Source organism: Gymnodraco acuticeps, unplaced genomic scaffold (genome assembly GCF_902827175.1).
Source record: "Gymnodraco acuticeps unplaced genomic scaffold, fGymAcu1.1, whole genome shotgun sequence".
In the NCBI taxonomy this organism is placed as follows: Eukaryota; Metazoa; Chordata; class Actinopteri; order Perciformes; family Bathydraconidae; genus Gymnodraco; species Gymnodraco acuticeps.
In genome coordinates, this window is record NW_022990026.1 from 837,385 (window position 1) to 846,024 (window position 8,640).

Below are 8,640 nucleotides of genomic sequence, written 5' to 3' on the forward strand. Positions count from 1 at the left end.
TTACACTCGAACTGTTTGCAAATGTAGACAATATAAATAAATGTTCAGAAAGAAGACATAGGCCTACACTTGATTCAAATTTCATTACTGTGATCCGATTGGTGTGCTCTGCAGGTTTACTATTGTTCGAAGTAACAGTGGGATTTAAAATGAGAGAAGATATGGAGATGTTCTTTCATAGTGTGTGGAATATGTGATGCTGGAAACATGTAAGTATTTCAGAGTTGTGTTGGGTAAATAGGTAACAATGGATGAAACAATTTTTAGAGTGAGTTTTTGTAATATCATAAGTAGACATTAATTAGGTTGTTTACATGGCATTTAACAACTAAGACAGATAGTATGATTAGAAAGAGACAGAGTGGAAAGGGTTGGATTTATTTAACATCAGTGGGCTAGACTTCTTATAGGTAATGTGTACCGGGACCTGGACTCCCCCTCTGAGTTAGAAAGGCTTTGATCCCGACCCTCCAAGCAGACAACGAGACCTAACCCAACAGGAGACTCCTCCTTCTCCATCGTACAGACAGAGAACCAGAGCTGAACCAACAACGACCTGAGGCATCCAGAACCAAACCAGTATGCTGACAAAGAGGCAAACTCTCATCGGTCCCTCAAACAGGACATGAAGTTCCAAACTGCGCCGCGAGATTTGGCACAATAGACATGAGAGCAGAATCCGCCCTCCATAAAAACAGCAGAGAGACTGTAAAGGAGGAGTGCAACAACAGTGGCATGATGGGGCTGCAGATGTGACTGGGCCAATGGCTGCCTACAAAAGTTACAGTGGATGGATTCAACAGCTGATGGACTGAAGAGAAGACAGAATCAGAGGAGTTGGCATGGTCGATTAGAAGTGCGGAGGCCGGGGTCACGGCTTGAGAAAACCAGGGGAGGAGGAAAGGAGAACGGGAATGAGTGAGTTATACATAAACACACTTATTCACGAAACGCACATTTAAATAACTTGAATTAACTTCATAAAGACAGAAAGATTTATTAATCATTTGGTAAATTAAAAATAGCAGTAAAGAGGAAACTATTAAAGTAAAATGATAATCATCCTAAAACACACTGACAGAGTATAACCATATTCTTCAATATTTTCATCATGTTAACAATTCATTCTTTAAGACATTTTTATTCACGTGTGAATAAAGTAGTGATCTCATTGGTTACAATATTGATCACCATTAAAAGGATAGTTTTAGGAACCACTCTATAGGACAAATCTTTGTTTGTATTAATGGCTAGTGCCAAGCCACATATTAAATTCCAATCTAAAGTGTTGATTTCACCATTGTGGCATAGTTATTACCAGACTTCGGTTTTAAATCCTTGATAAAGGAGGGAGTAATTGTTGCATGTTCGGACACCCAAGGTTCCACACAATGCTAAAGAGTTTAACATCGTTTTTTAAGTAGACCAGAATTATAATGAGCTATGAAATGCAGAGCGACACAGATCCTAGTAATGTTTTGACTCAAGATAATAGTTATGTACAAAAGTTTCTGAAATAGATCATTAGACATTTTAATTAGTAGTGGTACTCGAAGGAAGTGAGTTTTGTACCAAGTTTCAGGAAAAGTGGGAGGCGGAAGTCCCAATGACAAGTGAGAATCATCTTGAAAATTATAGTTGAAATCGTGACATATTTTTGTAGACAAAGGATACTGGCCTATGCTGAAATGTCAAAGTCTCTGCAGAGCACGACACATGGCCAAAAAAGACGGAGACCAACTGACCTTTGACCCTGACCGACAGTGTAACTTGACAAGGCACTGTGGATGACTGACTCTGGGGTGTACCTGACCAAACTTGACATGACAACCAGACAGTGTGAGTGTGAATGTATGCCGACATGTGATCAGTGTAACTGCATGATTCTAAAACAATAACTAACCAAGCATGTTTTTGGACTAACATATTATTTTGGAGCTCCAAGGGAAACGAGAGGTTTCCTAAGAATTCCACAAAAAGGGGAAACCGCACATGTGATATTTTCCTCCCACATGAGTTGGCGGTTTGCAAATGTAAAACTACAATCTGAAGATTCTGTTTCTTTTAGGCCTGAAGGACGGAGAGGAACACTTCTTTTCACTGAAGTGTTCACTGTGGAAATAATGATAATAATGTTCGTTATGTCCCTAACCAATTACCTGACAGTTTTTGTTCCCCTCCCATTACAGGCTTTTGTTACACATTATTTCATGTGTAAAAGGGGGGAGTGAGTATAATGTATAAATGTTAACATGGCTGTAAAATTCACAATTTAAATTTTTCTTTTAAGGATTGACAGAAACCTTCCGCCCCAACCCAGATGTTCAAACTGAGCATTGAATGTAATTAACCTGCTCCATATCTGGGGATAAGATACTGTTTGATGAATGTTGAGATGTTTCTAAATATTGATTTGAATTATAACAGGTAACACAGAATCAGTGGCCAAGGGGCTACTGTGAAACCGAAGAAGTTGACCTGTGATGGTTAAACAATTTTGTAATATTTTAACAGACATTAGAGTAACTGAGGTTTGAAATGTAGAAAGAACATATTACAGTTAAAGCTAAAACATAGTAATGTAATGAGACAGAATTTAATTTAGACAACATCATGTAACTAGCCTGGTAAAGAAGTAAAAGCCATATACTTTATTGTTTAGGTCATTATGGGGATATACATTTCATCTAAATTTATAATAGAAAGACATTTGATGACAGTTTGTTGGAATTCTGTATTCATTTTTTCAGCGTGATAATATCTAAGCACTGACAGATAGAAGCAGTATCACCAGGAAATCATTCACTTTGTTAGCATCGTGATTTTGGTTGTTTTTGAATCCATAACATTAGTGTGTTTCTTTACCAGAAACATTAGCAGTTCATATTATATTTGGATTTTAAATAGGATTTCATTTAAAAATAAACACGGATGCTTGTCAGAAATTCAGAGCTATTGAAATATGTTATTTAGTTTACCTAAAGATGTTGAGGTTCTTATTTAGTTGGCACAGTCCAAGTATTAAGATTCTGAAGCTGCACTGGCAGATAGGAGGTCTACAATTAATTTGGAAAACCTGTTCACAGACGGCTGTTGTTTCAAGACACCCCACCAAGAGGCTCCAAGTGGGGCAAAACAGCTGAGCGTAGGCTTGAGGGAGTTGTATCAGATTTCTCCACACAGGTCACTGGCGCCAAAAGGGGGACCCGAGAAGCACGAGGACAAAGTGGCTCAACCCCAGGCTCTCCGACCCCGACCGAGTGACCCAGCGGACCTCTTATGCCGTCTGCCTGGGAGAAAAGGGGGACAGCTCGTACCACGGGAGCCAGTGTGCGGCGGGGAAACCACCTGCTAGGACCAGGGGACGACATCAGGACGGACGTGGCCCTGGCAGACGTGGACTACTCGGAAGCAGCAGACTGGAGGAGCAGGACCCTGGAGACATCCTTACAGCAGACGACCCGGGAGGCATCATCAGCGGGCCGGAGAAGGAGGACCCTGGAGACATCTCTACAGCATCGACCCGGAAGCCGCCATCAGCGGGCCGGAGGACGAGGAGGAGGAAGACATCTCTCTAGCAGGCAGCCCAGAAGCTGCCGTCAGCGGATTGGGGGACAAAGACACGGCAAGCCAGGACGGCACAGGGAACTTGTCGAGGCAGCAGAGGAGTCTACTTCGCTCTGATCAGTTCCACCCGTGAAGGGAAAGCTGCATCTCCCCCTCCCTATTAGCTGTCCTTGTGGGCTATTCCTCCGAGGGGGGGGGGGCTGATGATTCTAGCACTCAGCTACCCCCTCATGGTTCCTTCACTGCCATGGAAAGTGGTGTTCTGTCTCCATGAAGGTTTCAAGTACTCTAAATACCAGCTTCGGATGGATTTACGGACACAGTAGAAAATAATGACAGTGGGTATATTTCAAAATGCCTTGTCTAAGTTTATCTCTGGAGAAGGAGATAAAAAGGGGGATTTGTAGAGTTATATTTGTATTTATTCATGTTAGCAAACTATGGATAAGCTTAAAATGAGAATAATTTGGGTAAAACTGTGAGCTGCATTTGGGGCCTGTTGACATGTGTTTTTGAGGACAAAGGAAGATGGGGGAAGGTGAGAGCATGTCCTGATTTGCATTCAACTTAGATCTAGCTACAGTGGTTTGTGATATTAAGAGAGGTCCCTTGGGTTTCTCTGGTGGTTATCAACAGTAGCAGTTAAGTGAATACTGTTCAAACAATACCTGTGTTTGTGTTTTATATTGATTTCTCTGTTTTATCCTTTCATAAATGTAAGGACTACAAATGGCTATAAACATTCTGGGCTGGTTGGAGTAAACAGGGTTTTATTGCTCTGTGGGGGAGGTGTAGGTATGCAGGCCTTGAGACCTTTTGTTGGAAAGTGAGCCTGTTTGGTTTCCTGCTGCGTTTCCTGCTGCGTTGCGTCTCCCAATGAGATGACCTGAAAAGATGACCAGCTGACCTAACACCAAACCCCTCCTTCTTACTCTGGTATATATCCGGTGGATCCCTGGCGTTCGGCCTCTTCTTCACATGCTGCCCTCGGGTGAAAGTAGCTCTGCAGTATGCAAACGAGTGCAGGAGTAAGCCGGTATTACTCCTTAAGCATTACAATATAACTGTAATATATCATGTTGTATTGTAATGATTGTATTGCATTGTCATATTGCCATTAAAGTAGATTATTGTTAACGGTTACTTTGTAGATATGGATTCCTTCCTGTATTATAACCAGCTTCATAGGAACGCGCGGAGATTTGAAAAGCGGATCAGATATCCCTCCAAATCTCCAACACCAGCCAGCCTGATTGTTCTTCAGTTGTGGCTGTGAGCACAGCATCTTCAGAAGCAGAAGAGTCTTTGATCTCATATGTTGGGTGTGAGGTTTTGAATCCCTCAGACTCTTCCGTACGTGTTGCACAGTTGCCCTCCACTGTTGAATGTGAGGTGTCCCAAGATGCATATTTACAGCCCTCAGCAGAAAGAGCTCATTGTGTGCCCTCCCCTGACATGGCAACAGATACACAACTGGGTGCACTCACACAGGGCCATGTAGTTAGTGAACAGCCTCTTCCACTTTGCACTAGGGCAGGTAGACCTATAAAGCTTCCAGCTAGACTCATTTGTGAAGTGAATGAGCAGATTGTTGATGACTCGGTGTCAACAAGTGGTTCTGTGTTTTCTATTATGAGAGACATATTCTTTGGTTAGACTCCTGATAGTGATTATAGATATATATATATATATATATGTTTTATTTTTATTTATTTATTTTTTAACCAGTATTTACACTGTCTTACAGTGTTCCTCAGTAATTTCAAGATGTAGAAGAGTAATGTTTATTTTATAAGAGGTGTACACGGCATCTTTTGTGTCTCTGTTATTAAGGGGTTTGGCCAATCTCTTGCTGACTTGTTCCAAGTGGACAGTTTCAAACTGACTTCAACGAGGTTATGCTCAAATTTCTACACAGCTTGTATTTTGTATCTCCTGTGTGTTTTGTTGTTTTCTGTGTTTTGCCCAATTTAGCAGAATTGTAGGGGGGTGTATGTAACAGAGTTATAATGGTTGGTGTAAAATCCAGGATAAATTGGAGAATTACGCCATCTGGTGTTACAAACGTGTGCCTGCATTGCTGTATCTTTGTTACCGCAATGGATTGTGGGAGGTTCTCATACCGCGTGAGGATCTGTTGAGAGTAAGGTGCTATTGTATTATGTCTGTGGACAAAATGTATGTTATTATTTTATTAGGACAATAACGTTCTGTTGTGTTTGTTTAGTTTAATGTTAGTCGTTTAATGCTCACAGCAACATGTTTTTGTGTGATTCGCTATTTGTGTTATATGATTTATTAATGTGTTCGTCAATAGCTAATTTGAGCTAATAGGCTAACGTGAGCGTGGTGCTATCTCTCCAACAGAACCCAGCTCACGTGTCCATTGTATGTGCCCATTGCAATGCAGGTATGTGAGTTTTGTACACCAGTTTGTTTATGTTTAATGTTTCACATTGTTATACTACCACTATACGATCATTGTTGTGTTGTTGATTATTGGATTGTAAAGGAGATTTAGATACCGCGTGAGGATCTGTTGAGAAACCCAGCTCACGTGTCCATTGTATGTGTCCATTGCAATGCAGGTAGCCTATGTATGGAATAAACTGAAGTAATCACCAGCTCTGAGTGGTCTGTTGCTGAGGGGACATTACACCGGGGTTATATATATATGTATATATATGTGTATATATATATATACATATATACATATATCAGTCTATATATATATATATACTATAGCGTATGTGAAATAACCGTATACATATGTATACTGTTATTTCACACACGCTATAGTATATATATAGATATATATATATATAGACTGATATATATATGTATATATATATATATATATATACACATATATATACATATATATATATATATGTATACTCTTATTTCACACACGCTAAATGGAGGAATTATTTCTGATTTGAGTTACATTTTTGAAAGAATAATCCAGTGAAGTAATCAAATTAATTGTTTTTTCCACATTTGTTTTCACAGTGACGAAGACAAGTATTAAATGGCTTCTGGATCACAGCCATCAACATCTGCCTCATCCGAGCTACGACGTGCATCAGATCAGCATACAGTTGCCCCAGAGCCATCAACATCCAAGCTATGCCGCCGGACGTCTGCACCAGTACTAACTCAGCCTCCCTCTGCATCTTCTGATTCAGTGGACAGACTGTCAGGAGGAAAGTGAAACGGGCTGGTGTGTGGCAGACTAAGGGTGTTACCGTTCCTGACGCTGTGGTGGACTACAACAGAAGTATGGGCGGCGTGGATGTGTCCGATGCTTTGATTGGGTACTACAGTGTTCACCACAAAACCATGAAATGGTACAAGACCTTTTTTTTTTTACCATTTTCTGGACATTGCAGTGGTGAACAGCTTCCTTCTCCACAAGGAGCTGCACAAGATGAGGGGTGACCCCGGCAGGACGAAGCCACACACCCAGAAGTCCTTCAGGGAGCAGCTCGTATGCATTCCCAAGTATTATGGGGAAGATGCCACCGCGCTCAGGAGGTGCTCTGATACTGGCAACACAACGGTGAAGACCTATCTACTGCACTAAGTGCCTGGTGCCTCAATTCAAAAACACTAAACACATTCAGGTTGTGTACATTTTTTCTTTTTTGCCAGTATTTACAAAAAAAATGCTCGTGGTGTTATTTCGGTTTTAGTGTCGTTTTTTTGTGTTATTTTTGAAATAAATCTGCTCAAGACAAGAGACAAGTGTATCCTATGTTTCCTAATTGTTATTGTGTAAGTAAAGCTTCCTAGAAGTGTTAGTCGGGTGATAAACATGTAAGGGCTGTGGCAAAGTCCACACACAGACACACACACACACCATTTACATACAAAACAAATGTAATTTTTAATTTTTTTAATTTTTTTTTTAAAAAACACTTGTATTTGGATGGAATGATTACCTGTAGTGATAATAAAATTATTTTTACAGTATGGTACCTAAAAAAGGTCAAATGGCACTGATGGTATCCAAATGTGCCCAAAGGTCAGTCCGCCTGGACTACTTTTAGCTAAACCTCTCTAAAAAGGTCAAATTTAACTTGTTTTGCCTCAATCTTGATACAGGGTACTTATTATATGTTATACTTTGGATTCCTAAAGCTTTTAGTCTACTATCCCATCATTCAAGGGTAGTTTTCACTATAAGTAATGTTTTTTTTTTAGGCGGGGGTAAGAATTTACCTTTTTTTACTATGTTCCATCTGAATTGACTGACTGAGAAATATCTATATTGATTCTGACACTTCTACATCCAACTCACAGATGTTTCCTTGCTTTGATAAAATAAATTATTCATATAACCCTTTTAGAAGTTAAGTTATAGTCATTTGTTTTGGGCATAGCATTTTCGAGCCTGAAACCTTAAAAACAGGCTCAGGGTTTAAGAGGTTAAGCATTGATCTTATCCATCCTGTGGGTATCACTGGTCTCCCATCTGTTGATCATATCCCGTCTTTGTTGGTAGCTCCTCTGTCTAACCATACTGTTTTCTCGAGGAGACCCTGCTGCTTGAGCTTCTTTAAGAGTATCATCTGTTACTGCGGGCAGTAAGTTCAGCAGATTTTGAGACCAGCATTTGAAACTGGGGTATATACCCTGCTTTGTCTGCTGCATTGTTACCCCAAGACAAATAGTTGTCTGCCGTGCTGTGACCTTTACACTTAAGTAAAGCTAGCTTGTTGGTAGGGCTGTGCGATTATGGCAAAAATCATAATCACGATTTTTGGGTCAATAATTGATATCACGATTATTTTGACGATTATTCATTGACCATTTATTGAACTTTAAAACAAATAATATTTTACCAATAAACAAGATCAACACATATGTTGGAGCACACTTCCAAAACCATACTAATCATATATTATTAATATGATAAATAAAAATAAATTAGACCAAAATAAATTAAATCAAACATGTTGCAGTGCAATGTCACAACCTACTGAACACTCCTTAACATATAGCCAACATGTTGGTAAAACATATTCAACATATTCCAGTCAGTTAAACGTTGAAGGCTGGCCAACCGTC